This window comes from Blennius ocellaris, assembly GCF_963422515.1.
Source record: "Blennius ocellaris genome assembly, chromosome: 14".
In the NCBI taxonomy this organism is placed as follows: Eukaryota; Metazoa; Chordata; class Actinopteri; order Blenniiformes; family Blenniidae; genus Blennius; species Blennius ocellaris.
In genome coordinates this window covers 18,065,109-18,081,862 of record NC_137663.1, presented here as the reverse complement: position 1 = coordinate 18,081,862, position 16,754 = coordinate 18,065,109, and the positions used below count along the sequence as shown (strand labels likewise).

The 16,754-nt window shown below is 42.0% G+C and overlaps 1 protein-coding gene across 1 annotated transcript in view; it reads left to right on the top strand.

Annotated features, from left to right (window-relative positions):
* Positions 1–762: 762 nt before the first annotated feature.
* The window catches only part of zbtb20 (zinc finger and BTB domain containing 20), a 28,587-nt gene continuing 12,595 nt past the window's right edge, over positions 763–16,754 (top strand). The window contains exon 1 of the mRNA XM_080508771.1: positions 763–949. The gene's annotated coding sequence lies outside the window, so the exon portion shown is untranslated. The remainder of the gene's footprint in view (positions 950–16,754) is intronic.

Sequence of the window (16,754 nt, the reverse complement as noted above, 5' to 3'; positions counted from 1 at the left end):
ATTGGCACCGCCGCCGTCCAATCAGAAGCCGCGGCGCAGCTGGCTTACTGTACTGGCAGAGGCGGCTTCCAATGCAAAGTTCAGACGCATGATGGACACATAACTGACAATTCCCGTCCTTTTGATCCGAACTGGGCATAGATTTCGGAGTTCATTCACATTTGTGCACGCTTGGTGGTCGAGTAAGTGCGCGCCGTGCGCCGCACTCGGAAGGATATTGATAAAATAATAAACGAGAGGGGGTTGAATTCATAGGTTAAAAAAAAAAGGGAGACGCTTATTTCCTGGGGTATATCATCACTGGAAACCTGTTTCAACCCGCACCCTTATTAGGTTTCGTTTCATTTCGCACCACGTTTCCCCACTCAAAGGAGGAAGAAGGACAAGGGGGGAAAAAAGAAGAAGAAAGAAACTGCCGCGTTGCCTTTCAGGCAGGAGTAAAACTTAAAGACATCATGTGGGATGAGCACTATTACTACAACTACTATTACTATAACTCCCACCACTTCCACAGAACCATAATGGAGCCGGTTCCACCGTCCCACTGTGCTTCCTGCGATTGGGGCATAATAATGTTGACGGGTTTCTGATCCAACCCAAGACAGTGCACTGTTCTTCCAATAGCCGCTTTAAGTGAAAAGGCGTGCCTGCCTGGCCGCCCCCCCCCCCCCCTCCTCCTCCTCCTCCTCCCCTCCACCCTCACCACCGCCACCCCTCAAAGTACTCGATGTATAGTTAAAAAATGGGAGGGCACACTTGAACCGAGCTGCTCTATGAAGGTAGGCTGCAGCGTGTGTTTATTGATGAGATGAAAAGAAGATGGAAGTGAGAAATGAAACAAAGTAAAGGAACATATTAAAAAAATAAAAAACTGAACGCGCTTCGTCGGGGGAAATCGGGGAGCCGTGGAAACGCTGTCGCCACTTTTTGAACGAGCTTCGAAGTGCAGGTAAGAAATTGAGAGGAGAAGGGGGGAAAAGTAAGGGGAAAGGGATGGTTTTTTTTTACAACATCTCTAACGCTGATATTAAAGGGGAGAAATTGGAGCGTTTTTATTTTATTTTTTTTTCCTAAATCAGAGGTGGAGACATGCTTGTTGACTTTCGGGTGAAATGCATGAAATGCCACTGACTTCCATGTAGTTGTGCCTGCCTTCAACCAGCCGAATATTAAGCTGTTCATGATCGGAAACTTCATTCTTTGGGAGACCACGGTCATCCAATAAACGCGTGTGCGGTGCATAAAATGTCACCCCCCCTCATGTTTAGAGGCACTCAGTTTTTTTCTGTTGTTTTTTTTGGCTGGTTACGGGATTTTTTTTTTTTTTTTTTTAATAATATTCGAGTAGGAAAACGCGCTGCTCAGGGCATGACGCAAGTTTCCCCATCTGTCATTATTCTCACCATGCCCCTTTACCTTTAGCCCTTGACTTTTTTTTTTTTTTTTTCGGGTGTACCCGGGTGCTTTACAGGGGACACTTGAGAACAGTACTACTCCGGTCAAAGTGTCTCTCAATCAGCGAGAAGCCTCCGCGATGCTCGCGCACATTTTACACACTGAGCCCGGAACAACTGTGGAAGCCGACGTGCGCATTTGGCTTTTAGGTCAGTTATTTGAGTCATAGGAAACGCGTTTCCTGGTTGTATTTTTTTTTGCGCCGTAACACACTCGCACTACAAATCTATTTCTCCAGTACGTTTCAGTTTGTTGAACTTGCTGGGGAAGGTGTCTTTCTTTTCCCCCGGAATTAATGATTAAAGAAGCAGCGGCTGCTCGCAGAGCGCTTCTATACTCAGACAGATGTCTAGCCTACATTTTCTTTTCTTTTTTTTTGTGAATTAATATCAATACGGCGTGGCATTTCTGAGATTGGGTTACATTAAGATATGCTCTGCAAAGCGGTGGAAGGCTGGTTGATATTGTGTCTGAAGGTAAAACAATACCGCAGGTTCAGTTTCTGAGAGAAATAAGAACTAGACCCGGTGGGACTCTGATCTGGATTTTGGTGCCATGTCCCCCCCTACCCCCCCCCCCCCCCAAAAAAGAATGATCACTTTAAGTGTCGCAATCCGCTTTTTATTCACAGCCTATACTGAAAAAGGTTTTCGGTGTTAGGCAGTTTTGGCAAAGGATGGCCTAGATATGGGGCCATGCTCCGTTGTAATTAAAGTTGCAAGAGGCGCTTTCTGTGCTCCGTTCGAGACATTTTGTGGCAAAAATGTACAAAATACATTCACGGGCAACTCGTGATTGCTTTGCTTCTGCTCAAAAGATGACCACAGCAGAGGTGCTTCACCTCTTGGGCAAAGTTAAACGCGTGTGGACGCAATGAAAATGCAATCGAGCGACGCCTTTTCCCAAAAATCCGGGGAAAAGGGCCATGGAGGAGTTTTATCCCGAGCAACATGTCAGTCCTGTTCTTTCAGGTCTCCGTGTACCAGTCCGCCACCGTGCGCGCGCGTCTCTCTGTGTATGTGTGTGTGTGTGTGAGAGAGAGAGAGAGAGAGAGAGCGAGGGGGAGAGAGAGAGAGAGACGGGCTAAAGGGACGGAGAGAGCGCGTGCACGCGTGCATGAGGCAAACAGATGTTGTCCCTAAGCTCTTTGGCTTTGTCAGATAAAGAGAGTAATACAACATGTTCACGTGTCTTTTATAAGCGACAACTGATAGTTTCTTCAACACGGCACGTTCTGTCTCTGATTAATGGCCACAGACTCGCCTCGCAGCGCCCCAGAAGTTGTGCGCAGGTATCAAAGCTTTGCGTCAACACATTAGTCATGTCAGAGGTTGGTTCTGCTGTGGTCAGTGAGCAGCTGCTCGGTCCCGGGTTTGACTGGAGGGAAGCAGAGAGCGTCCAAGGCGCTGCGTTCGTCTCCCCGACGCGCAGACACGGTCTGTGGATTTGCACCTGTGTGTGTGTGTGTGTGTGTGTGTGTGTGTGTGTGTGTGTGTGTGTGTGTGTGTGTGTGTGTGTGTGTGTGTGTGTGTGTGTGTGTGTAGATGCATGCTCTCTCCCTCTCTCTCTCTCTCCCTCTCTCCCCCATGCGTAATTGTGCGTTCATCTCTTTTCACTTTTGTTGTGATCACTTCCTCTCTCCGCCTTCATTCAGAATATTGCCTCCACAACGTAAATGTGTTGCAGTCCTATAGGCTCGGTTATGTAATTGGTGGCTGCACCGGATCGTTTGTTTTCTGAATGGACACGTTTGGAGAACACAGCTGAGCGTGCAGCACCACTGTGGAGCAGGAATGCTACATTTCACCTTGATGTGAGACTTCAGCCTGGCACAATTGTAAATCTGTCCTGTGAATTAGAGCATAGTGATTTGACAGGTTGCATGTGGGTGAGTGAGGAGTGGGGAAGTAAAAATTATAATGTCACAATGTGTATGCTGGATTGAATCCCTTTTGTTTGAGATGAAACTCCATGGAATGGGGAAAAAAAAAACTTAACACAAGCATTGTTGGACATTTTTTTATTGTTTGATGAATTGGAGAGCACTTGTCTTGTCTATAAGTGAGCTCTGGCCATGGCTTGGTGTCAAAACCTCTCAGCTTTCTTTTTTTTCTTTTTCTTTTTTTTTTAATCAGCACAGAGGTGTACAGTAGCTGCTGAGAGGGGAGTCAGCCATTATGTGCCTTGGGTGTGTTTGTAGTCCGAGTATCAGGTGCCCACTTCTAAAGAGTATTTATATGTATATATTCCAAATGTATACATTAATATTCACAGTGTTGGAGCCTTTTGCCATTTGCCCGCTTTTTGTGTCACGGCTAAAACCCACCCATGACTAATGAATATTTAAGAGTATGTCTGCAGATCAAGCAAAGTCGTTAGCAAATGAAGCAGACCCGGCTCAGATAAAATGTGGACCTACTCACAGGAAAAGGGGGGGGGGTTCAGGGATGGGGGGGTGGTTCAGTTAATCCACACCCTGCAATCAATCCCATTTTTTTTCCCCACTTATTTTTTGGCTTCACCATCCTTCACTCGTCCTCTGTCGCTTGTCACCCTCTCCTCACATTTAGCCATTTGTTATTGACCAACAAACTGGCATGGTGCGTCCAGTTTTCAAGTGTTTTTTTTTTTTTTTTTTTTGACTGATTTAGTCACACTTTCGCACATTTCTCCCACCTGATTATTTGGGTTTACTCAAGTGAAAATGTGTAAGGGGACCATGCTGCACTCATGTAACGAGTTGCTTCTTTGGAAGAGAAATGTAACAAAAAAAAAAGAAGAAGAAGAAGAAGAAGAAAAAAAAAAAAACAATCATCTTGTACTGTACATGCTCACAGATGGCAGGTCAGTATTCCAAAAAAAATTTAAGTGCAGTAATGACACTGCTGCCCAAATAGATAAGACAGAGACATCTTTCTGAAGCCTCCGCAATGCTACAGTTCTGGTTTACTGGTATCCCTCCACCATGCAACCATCTTCACCAGGCTTTTACCAGGTAATCCTGGCGGCATATGCCACACGTAATTCAATTTCGAAATGCATCTCCATGTCATTTTATTGCAGCTCTGTTCAAGAGATTTTTTAGGCTTTGCTACTTAATTACACTACACAGTGGAAAGGATGAGAGAAGTAGGAGAGAGCATGTAATATTGGTCATGAGTGAAATTCACCTCAGTCCTCTAATCCAGACAGAGCTCTTCATTTTGTCATTTAAATGTCCTTCTTTTTTTTTGGGGGGGGGGGGGGGGGGGGAAGTGTAGTTAAAATATATAAGATCCACAACAGTTTGGATAAATGGACAGAACTGATACGATTGAGCAAAAAAAAAAAAAAAAAAAAAAATCAAATAAATATGAAGAGTATTTTTTCAAATCTATTCAAAATGAAGTGAAATTAGTGTTGATGGTTTATAATTTTAAGTCTGGTGTTAAATCATGGTATGACAAAAGACTTGCACTTGAGTCCATTCTGGCACTTTGTCTAGCCCAGTTGAACATATTTGGCAGCCATTTTGGGAATGCAGTAGAGATCCATCGATATAACAAGCCACTTTGTGGATAGCATCCAGAATGTCACAGCGCTTGTTAACTGCTTGGCCTTTTTGTCTCTGGCACAGTTTATCCTTTCCCAGCTTTTTTCATTCTTCTTCTCCTCTTTTTTTTTTTTTCCCCCCTCCCTTTTTTTGTTTGTTCCTGTATAATGCTCATTAGAAGAATATCCCCCCCATGGAGTAAAACTAATCTTTGATGAGCGATTGCCATCTGAGACTGTTTTCAGGTGCTCATCGTAAAGTTAATAAGTCCCATAATTATGGAGAGGAGAGGCTCAAAGGCGTTTGGAGAGTTGGTGCTTAAATATTCAGTTTAGTGGAAGAAGGGCACATACAGTTTCCTACCTGATGTCTCTACAAACTCAGTTACCACGCTACATTTGAGTCCCCGGTTCCCATGGCAACCCTAAAAAACTCAGGTACCTCCAAAGCTTCAGAGGGAAAAAAGGCAATACACATGGCACAGTTATTTTTTTTCTTTTATTTATATTTCTTACAGTATCAGTCGCTGCTCGTCAGTTACACTCTTAAAGCCTTAGATTAAAAAAAAAGAACAAACATTTTGTAATAATCATGCTATTTAATTCTTCATATCTTTTGATCTGAGTAAATTAGTGACGGCTGGTCACTTGTGCCTTGGTGGATTGTTAGTATACATTTTGCAAAGTACAAGTTACTGGCAGGCTGGCCACCTCCTGGCTGACTGGCTCGAGTCCTTCGAGCCACAAATCACCTTTTTTTTCCCACACATAGCATGCTTCTCATATTTCTTTTGAATTCTTGAAAATACTAATGACACGATAGCAAAAACTACTGACAGTCAGTATAGGCTGCCTTTGTAATTAAAGGGAGAATTTCCCCCTTTAGCTGCATTATGCAACACAAAAAACACACAGCTCCACAGAGTAATGGTGATTTCCTTCCAGCTATGAGGCAAGGATAGAGCATTATATCCTTTGTTTAAGGGGGGAAATGTATCTTGTTTATTGATGAGGTTACTACGCCAGGATAAAAAAGACATTTTGGCATGAAACTAAAGGTTATTATTGTGCAACCAATCAGGGAGTATTATCCACGTGCATTGCTTAAAGAAGACGCGTGTGACAGCTGTAGACTGCCTCTTTTCTTCCTCAATTCACGGGGAAGGATTAGGAAAAAAAAACACATTAAAAAAAAGCGAGAGAAAAAAACCTCGTGCTTTTAACAAATTTGCAGGCAGAATCCAAAAGCATGGTCATGACAATGACTTTTATAAAACTTTCACTTGAAACTCTGTGACTTTCAAATCATGCGGCGTGGAGAAAAATACTGCCGAGCACAAAACTTCATGGCATGCTTTTCAGATTTTTCAAAAGAGTCTTGTTTTGGAGTTGTCTTCCCTCCCCGAAAGTATCAGAGGAATGTGTAATGAAAGCACACATTGAGTCTGAATAAGTATTTTCCAATGTGCCAGGCAGTTGTCAGGAAGCTTTGTTCACGTATAAAAGTTTATGGAGACTTATGAAACACAGTTACTATGTTTAGTTTGAACATTGCTTGATTGTAACTAAAGCACTGCTTTGGGGATTGATTATGGAAATTAAAAAAAAGAAAAAAAAAGAATCCCCATTAAAATAAAATGAAGAGTCCACAGGGAGCTCTTCATCATACACTATGTAATCCTCACGCAATATTGTGATACTGTAGTAGACTCTGCTGTGGCGCTGCTTACTATATGATCGCTATTTCTTTTTTTTTTTTTACTATATTTCTCCACAAATATGATGTCATCCTTGGCAACATTTTCATCTGCAATTATTAAAAAAAGAAAATGTGCATCCCTGTTGTTTCATAGATATATACTGTGCATATAATAAAACCACAGTCCGGCAGCGGATGTGACCATGTCTTTCCATTACCTTTCCTAAAATTGCAAACAGATTGTTGATTCATGCTTCTTTATATTTGTTATGCTGCCTTCAAAGCTTTTCATTAAAAGATATCTGTCTGTTCTGTAACACCCAAATGTCATGTAACAACTTGAGCCGAAGTTGTTTCACAACCAGCACAGAAGTTTTTCCTCCCCTCTTTCGCTCTCTCTCTCACTCTCTCTCTCTCTCTTAAAGTAGAAAAAAAAACTTCCTGCAATAGTCCATCTTTGAGAGATAAACTCAATTTTGCATGACGAAAACTAACGTTTACACTCAATGGGTATTCTCCCTCTTTAAGCTCGCGCACAGGCCAAAGTATTCAGCTGATGTGAAAAATGTATCCTGGATTCTAATAGCGAAGTTGTATGTTTGCCAAGGTGCATGTGTGTCCTCAGTTCACCCTGCTACCCATATGGTTTTCTCCAAGCAGCGCCGCGATCGCTGCCTGGTTGAAGTACAAAACTATCCGAAGAGGCTTTAAGAAAGGAAGAAGAAGAAAAAGGGAAAAAAATGACCAGAACACTTAGTAACTTTTAAAACTATTATACAAAGGATAAATGAATTCTCTGCTTCAGTCTTGGCATGAGGAAGACTTTTTAAGCCTCGTGCCAGTAAACTGCACGCACGGCAGCCAAAATGTTAAGACTGTGCACAGTCTCACTCAAGGTACATCGGTATGCACTGTGCTTTGGGTAAACTTGGGGAATTATTGACACAATGGCATTTGTGTTGTTTTTCTCTTAAAAATTAAGAGTGTGGGAGCTTTGAAGGATTTTCACAGAATCTAAAACAGTTTTTTTTTTTTTTTCCCTTCTTCTTCATTGAGTCAGATTCTTGGAAATGCAGCTGCAGGAAATCAGTGTCAGGCATTTTGCCTTCTGAAAGGAAATATTTAGCTGAGAATTTTCTTTTGAAATTTGCATCATGAAAACGGAGAGATTATCATCTCTCACACCGTCTGTTTCTTTCTCGCCTTCAAATCTACTTTCTTATTGTCAGATTTTAAAATAAAAAATCTGGAGGCAACCATCAATTCAACCAACAGCTATCTGTTTCAGCACCATCAAAAAGAATTATTGCCATGACATCATGATAGGTTTCTTTTTTATTGTTATTTTTACGGTTTGTTTTCGGCAGTTGGTGTACTGGCGCCAAAGGAAATGCACGCCTAACCTGTTCGGCAGCAAACAAATGGCAAGGCAAATGTTCAGCTTCACCAAAACTTGCCAGGCTGGTTATACAGTCAGTTTATAGTTCATCAGTGATAAAGAAAATGAGCCAGTGTCATCATTGTAGTGGCTTTCATAACGCTTGCGCCACATTTCACACGCAGATGTGGTCCATGTGTCCATGCGACGTTCAGGCGGTCAGAACGGCAGAGTAATAATTGTCAGTTGTGGCAACGGTGCCACATTGTTTTTCACTTGTTTTGCAAACTTGGGGAAAAAAATAAAGAAAAGAAAGAAAAAAAAAGACCTTGTAGCAGCTGCTATGTAAACTAACATTAAGCTGTTTTTTTTTTTTCCCTTTTGTAATTTCTATGAATAGGTTAGCTGACTTGAATGCGTTTCAAACAAAATGTCTTTTATTGCCTTTGACTGTCTTGGGCTTTGCTGTTGGCTAGTGTCTCAACATTCATTCACTCATGCGGCATTTTTTCATTACTACTCCTGTTCAGGGTCAGTCCAGCGTATCCCAACATGCATTTAGAGGAAGGCGGGTCACTGGGCGAACAGTGAAAGACACTGACAAGAGGTACGAGGAGCCAGCTATTAAAGATACACTCGATCCGTCGTAAAAGAAACGCTCCCGTTGCCGAAAACGAGGCGGCAGCCCCCGATAAGTCCCTCCATCTAAGCATGACGACACAAACGACTTGGAAGTGGCACGTTTGTGATGTGACCTGCTGAAAATACTCACAGCCGTGTGGCGTGACTTTTATAGTAATGTTACCAGAAACAGCTGATCAGCTTAGGTTACACCCGGGGGCTTATGAGCTATAGATCGTTACCATCAAAAGATAAGTATTCCGCTACGTTCAACAGACCGCACTGACCAGCAATTCATGAGCATTAGCGGGGGCAAAAAGCCAGTCGATTATCATAAATGGAGCTGACAGGAGTTCATGTCATGTCACCGCTCCGCTGCGGTGACTCGGCAGTGACTCTTGTGTTTTCTGTACATAGAACGGATCAGAGAGGCCAGCATAATCTCCACCAACGTGCGCCAGTCACAATGAGAGGTGTAGCGATGGTGAACAAATATCTTGTAGCCTTGGTAGTCACACTCTGCATAGCAACAAACAACGTTAGCCAAGTAAGGTAATGGAGGCGCATTACAAACCAACCAGGATTTGCTTTAATTACAAATTTCTACCGCTACGCTAGTTTTCCTCAGTGGAAGAAGTAAAATAGCAAAAGTGCTAAAGTACATAACAAAAGCTGCACTAATTATCTCACTGTCACTAAATGTCTTTTTTTAATTAAATGTATCTACTTCAAACATCATTATTGATCTTTCCGGAGCGATGCCATTGAGGCCTGTTTTTTTTTATTTTTGTTTTTTTTTTTTCGTGTCTTTTTAGGGGGAGGGGGAGGGGGCACAGTGGACAACAACAAAGAAAACAGGTAATAATAAAAAGAGTGGAAATTAATCCAAAATAAATAATACAATCTGTGCTTTTAGGAGCCAGCACCCCAGTAGGTAAAAACCCTGAAAGAAAAATAGACACGCCTGTCAAACACACACACACACACACACACACACACACACACACACACACACACACACACACACACACACAAAAACCTAACACAATCCATGAGAGAACGCATTAAAAAAACATTGAGCTTTTTGTACCTGGTGAGGAATAATACACAGTTTTGTTTACACAACTTGCACGATGCTATAGAACCAGTATAACCACACCGACTGGTGGATTCAACATAGTTTCCCCTGCAGCCATTTCTGAGCTTTGGTGGCTAATAAAAACCAAGTTGTGCCTATGAAAAAAAACACAGGCTTGGTGCAGAACTAATTTAGAACAGAATGCTACACAACAAAGCACAAACAGTCCTTCTAAAGAAAAAAAAAAAGAACCGTAAAATATAATTTTGAGGACATGTTTCAACTTTTTGACAGGCAGTTTTGCAGTTTCTATGATGGAAATCTCACACATGCACATAAGGAACACTCTGAGTGCTTCAGTAATGACAAATGTGACTTATAGGAAGCTCATAAACAGTCTTCTATCAAATGCTTGCATGTTGTTTGACTTTATCTGTGTCCTTCCCTTGTCATTAGTTATCTCCAAAGGTGCACATGCTGAGAAACAGTGCATCTCTCGGAGGATCCTGGGTATCGCCAGCAGATTTGCAAAATGACTCGACCCATTAAAAATGCCCATGACAACTGATACTCTCTTTACATGAATGACCTTATTGTGCTTTTTGAAGCCAAATTTTCATGGGACCGATGACTTCTCTGCACATTCAGTGGACTGCACTGACATTTCACTCGGCTCAAATTTCTAAACAATATCTGGGCTTCTTTGAATTTGCGTTTTGAATAAAGAGATTTATTTGCTTCTGCAAGGCTGGAAAATACCGAGTTTTTGGCTTTTCTCTTGTTTCTTGTGAAATTCTGTCGTTGGCTTGCTTCACAAATCTGCCTTGCAACACAGTATTGTATGGATGAAGTTGCCCAACATTGTTTGATTGCTCTCACTTGTTGATTTAACCGAAATCTGCACCTTGGTGCCAACTTTAGTTCAAGTCTTTAGAGTTAACTCAGACTGCCCAGCCAGCCTGCAGACCACTTGACCAGCACTTGGTGTTAGTGTGTATAGGGCACTCTAGTGGACGGCTGTGTTTCACTGCGTCAGCATTACACTTTTAGATGGGTCATGTGTCAAATGAGCTGATGAGACATATATAATCTGTATTTACTACACAACAACTTGCCTCTCTCTATAAATACACTAAACAGTGCAAACATCCATCAGGCCTAAAATAAGCACAGAATGTCTTCATTTAGTTTTCCGGGTTTAATATCATGTTGACATTCTGGGAAAAATCAGTACGTGGAATATATGTGTGATGAAGATATCATTATTTTACCTGCGTAACAACTCAGCTTTATCTCAACCTGATGGCATTTGTATTGTTGTTACCGTAGCTACAGCCTGAAGAAATATATTGCATCATAAAACCTTTTTTCTTTTCTTTTTTTTTTTTTGCCATGTCCATTTTCACTGTTTCCTCTGCTTTGTCTCGTCTTTTGCAGCATGCATGGTATTTGCTGCCCGTCATTTTTGTTGCCTGGTGAATCCTTTTTCCGAATTTCCAGTATCTCGCTTGCCAAATTCCGGGTGAAGAGGCTGTACTGCTGACCCCACAGTCACACACACCAGCCAGTAAAACTGCAGGGCTGACCTGCTTTAAGCAGCCCTCATGCATTTGCGAAAGTTCCGCGCTGGACCATCGCGGCCCTGGCTTGTGCAGCTGCCGGTGAAACACATGGTGCACAACTTCTAACGCTGCTCACAGTTACATTCACACATGGTGGAATAATCATGTTAATTCACCGTTGGTGGTTAAATTGCCATTCAGATTCGAGGTTCACATTACAAACGCGTGCACAAGGCATTTTTGTTTAATAATGTGTAATTGTTGAAAACATACATACACACATACATACATACATGCATGCGTACATACATACATACATGCATGCGTACATACATACATACATACATACATACATACATACATACATACATACATACATACATACATACATACATATATACATACATACATACATACATACATACATACATACATACATACATATACATACATACATATACATACATACAGACATACTTTTCTTTTTCTCTCTGGTCTCTCGTGACCAACATTCAATGCAAACACATTCGGATGCTGCGCTGTTTTGTAAGGACTGCATGCTCATTAGCTCAGGTCTCACAATGTCTTGTCAAGATACGACACACTGAGTCTTCTTTTTCTGCTTTGTCTCCCAAGGACACAAAGTCAGGAGATACGGTCTGGTCTTTCCAAGCTATAAAGGCGCTACAGTTCTTCTAAACTCCACAGTCCACTTGTTGAGGTCCTTTGCTGCTTTATATTCAGGCATGCATGGAGACCCACAAACAGACGTGCACAGAGTTGTATGTTAAATATTTCTGGCCATGCTGAAATAATGCCCTCTTCATCGCGATAGTCTCGTAATAGACAGACAAGTCCTATATGAGCAGCTGTGTAGGTTCATGAGGATCTCCTAATGGCCTGCAAGGTCCTTTTTTGGAGAGGAGAAATGTCCTTGATGTGTGTAGTAGCTGTAGAGAGGCAGTTGCTGTGGACACTTGTGCCTAAATGATAACTCTTGAATTTAGCATTATCTGCTTCGGGGGTTAGAGGTGTTTTGGAGACTGTCATATGAGTAGTCAGATGGTTCTTTTTGGTCAAATGCTCATTAACAAAAGCGCAGCCATTTGCCAACTGAGATTTTTTTTTTTTTTTTTGAAAAAGCGTCTGTTCCATCACCAAAGTGACGTACTTTCTTTAATTTTAATGGCCCGTAGCCGGCAGCGGCTATTTGTTTTTTTCTCCCCCGTGTGCTCTGAGAGGAAACTTGATAATATACAGTCGGAAAAATTGTACAAGTTTTACTAATTTGCGAGTGTGGACTTTGCCTGAAAACTGTATACTTGAAGTAGATTATCCTCCCATCTGTAAATACACAATGGATCTGCTATGGATAACGGGTGGCAGTGGGTGTGTTTTTGACAAAAAAATGACGAAGTTGAACAAGCTGTCCTGTCAAAAAATTTACTTTGACTGTCCCCTACTTGTGTAATGGCATGGCAGTGTTTATTGTTATTTGTTTGCTTGAGGAATTTATTTGAAATCCGCACATCCTGTCACACTGCGTGGCTTTCTGTTGGACTGCATATCTTAACACGTTCATCTGCTGTGCTATTAGAGAGGTTTTAGTTACAGTGCAACTTCACCATGAAGTGTCAGATTGAATTTGGGGAAGTACAAAGTGTTAACCGGGGCTCTCGTTTGCGTGCAATGTACAGAAATACACCAACCGAATACAGTAACTCAAGCATAGTCATAACATTAGACTGGTGTAATTACTTCATGATGCTCTGACCAAGCAAGCGAGCCTTCGCAAGAGAAAGAAAGTGTTGTTGTGAAATAATGAAATTCTATTTTATAGTGTTTCCATATTTTTTAAAAGTGTCCCTGGTGGCGAGTTTAAAATCTAAACAGTGGTTGCGAAGAAAGAATCACTGATCCAGAGTGTTTTGTGGATGGAGAGCCAGATTGCAAGAGTTAGGATAAGAATGCACAAATCAAATGTATGCGAGACATGTTTTAATTCCCCTGTATTTACATTTTAGACAAATTCCCAAAATATTTAATCAGCCATGTAATGTTGCACCCTACAATTTCAGTCAAGGGAGAAAAAGCAGCGAAAAAATGTTGTGTGAAAATCTTGGCTCAACTTGTCAACAGCCTACGTGGGCTTGTTGATGATTTTCAGTGACTGCTATAAAGGCAAATCAATTAAATCTGGAGACTGTGATGTGTTTTCTGCAGTTTCTCCTGAAGTGTGTGTGAGTTAGGTGCATTACTTACCTGTTAAGTGCTTTGCAGCATTATAGAGGAACACTCAAAGGTAATAAGAGACATGGCGCTCTGAATTACTCGGATTTAATCAGCCGACACTGCATTGTTGGCCGGAGATGAATCATTTTCGATCATTTTTAATTGTGCAGATCAAAGGGAGTTACAACACAATAGCGTTAGCTGACATTTAATTTGAGTTGTTGACTGATAACAGCAAGTTGTGTCCGTATATCTATTGTTGGGAACCACGAACTGTGCCTTTATCAAGCACACTTTCAGATATCGCTCGTCAGATCCACACTTTGTCACTTGATTGTTGCCTAAAATCTTCCACTGTGCTCGCGCCATATTTACATTGTGAACTAAATTACATTAGATCTCATATCCAAACCATATCATTAAAGCAAAGATTTCTGGTAGTTTATATGCTAATGCATCTGGACTGAATGGATGATTGAAATTAATAATTACTACGTTGGACAGTGGGTGTTAAGCGGTGGAGATTTCAAACAAAACTTACTGCTAATAAGGTGCAACACAAAACACTCCTAAGTGCGGCTCCGCATCAGATTCATCAAGATGCCGTATGCATAAGCATGGACATGAGCTTTTCATAATGCCCCGTGGCCCTTTTGTCTCCAGATTGAAATGTGCCAAGGGGCCTTGAATATATGCTTATAGTGTGTGTTGTAAGCAGTATTTGCATATTGAAGATGTACATTATTCACATGGCTGATACTGCTCTTTCATAAGCGTGCCTCTTATGTCTGTTCTCCACCCCATCCCCCATCCTCGCCGTTTTAACCCCCACCCCACCACAGCCCCCCTTGATTAACTAATGTCCAATTCGATGCAGCGTATTTCATGAGCTTGTCACCTAATACAGGCTTCTGATTAACGTGGAGTCTGGCTGGTGAAGTTGCATCTCTCGTATCTCCCGGTTTTAATTTCTTCTTCTTCTTCTTCTTTTTTTTTTTGGCTACCCCCTTTCCCTCATCCTCCCACCCCTCCTCAGTCTTTGTTGTGGCGGCAGCAGCAGAGCATGCATTGCACTGGCGGTCTGAAGCATTGTGTCTGATTTCCAGCAGACAAACTGACCTCTGGGGATTTATTGACAGCAAACTCCACAGAGGCAGACACAGAGCTGGGAGCATGGAGGCAGCCGGAGAGGGGCGGAGGGTGTTGGGGAAGGTTTGAGAGGGAGGGAGAGGAAGAGGAGGGGGCACAGACGGGGAGATAGACGGGTGGAAGGAAAGACACAGAGAGGGAGAGAGTTACAGCGTGGTGAAACAGGAAACAGGTAGAGAGGCGCACAGAGAAAGAAATCAATATTGGGGGGTGGGGAACGCACACCGAATTTAGTTTGATTTAAAAATTTATTTATTTTTTTCTCTCTCTCCTCGCTGAGTATTAGCAAGTGAAAGAAAATGGCCGCCTCCTACAAGGATCTAATTAATTTTGAAGGATCATCAGCCCCTTTAGTCCAAGGCAGGGTACAGGAGGGAGGGAGGGAGGGAGACAGACCCCTGGGCTGATTAGAATTCACTGCAGGTAGGCGCTGGCTGCTGCTCACCCACTGTGTCACGGCTAAAATGGAATCACTGTTGTGAGTGGCAGTCTGGGCAACTGAAGCCTGCTTCCCTTGGCCTGCTCCTTTGTTGCCTGCATTCACCTCACTTTACCCCTCAGGCAGGTGTATTTACATGTCTCGATGGCAGCGGGAAAGCCAGCGATGGAACATACATGTTTGTATTATCTCGTGGTGGTCATTTAAAAGAAAGAAAGAAAGAAAGACTCATAGCACTGGGATACAGTTGCACTTAAAAAAAAACCAAATTAAGCAGGAAAAAGAACAAGTTGGAATATTTGCCACATTGTAATGGATCCAAGGATTTTGCCTTTAAAAAAAAAACATGTTATTTTAAAATCAGTTCACAAGTGATTCGGTTGGTTTTTCGGCGCTGGAAGGCCTGGACAGGTCATTTACGTGGATTAGTTGACTAATCAGTACGAAGTTTATCGCTGAGACGCAAGCAGTTACCATTTGCTTTTGGATGTCAGGGTGAGGAATTTCACTTCAAAATACTTTCTCTTTTTTTTCTCTTCTTCTTCTTCCCTCAACCAACTGAGAATCGGAAACAAAGTGGGATTTCGTTTGACTGAACAAACAGAGCTAAACAAGCTATTACCTGTCTGTATAAAGTCGTCAGATTTATTGCTTGCCGATCATTTCAGGAGAGCACATGTCTCACCGCATGCAGTTTTCCTCAAAGTGGGGCCTGTGGACCCAGAAGCAGTCAGTGAGCGCAGCGTTTTCACTTATTACACTTCAGCTGTGCTTCTCTCCCACATATTCTTGCCCGTCCATACTAAATTATGGATAAAATCGTCATCTTTGAGGCACGTTTAAGATCTGTTGCGTGGCCTTAGAAAAGCACGAGAGGTGCGCGCAGCTAGCGAAGCCTCCGCCAATGCATGTGGAGGAACAAGAGAGGTCACTGGCCAAAAAGAAAGAAAGAAGAAAGAAAATATTGGTTTTCCTCGTCGAATTTGTAGCTCGGGGTTCTGGAAAGTGTGGAGGTGTGTTCTTTCAAAGTGCTCATGAGTTGTAAAAGAATAATTTGCGTCAACATTAATGTGCAGGTCTGGTCAAATCCAACCCTGTTGTGTTCATTCAGCTGCACATTGTAGTCGCTGGCATTTCACAGAGAGCACTTGATGTTCGTGTTGTAGCAAGCGTGGCTGCTATGAAAACGTCTTTTACTCCCATCTACCCAAAAAAAAAAAAAAAAAAAAAAATCCAAGCGTCGAATCACTCTTGGAATTACGATCTGAGCCCAAATTAATGACAAATATTCCGGTCGGATGTCGGGTTTAATTTGAGGTACTTTTAAAGCTTTGTTAGCCGTTACAGGACGGGCATTTTGAACAATCTGGGACGAATAAGATCAAATTTGTTAAAAAAAAAAAAGGGGGGGGGGGGGGGGATTGTGCAATGGCTCGGTGTAGTTTCCTTCGGTTTGCTTGACCTTGAATGATACGAGTGTGACTTTAATGTGGTTGGTTTGACATCATTTTGTTTCCAGTTTTGAGGTCACACGTCTGCATACTAATGTGTTTGTACAGTATAAGAGCAATTGTGTCAGGCTTTCTTAGCGTCACCAAACTCGGCTCGTC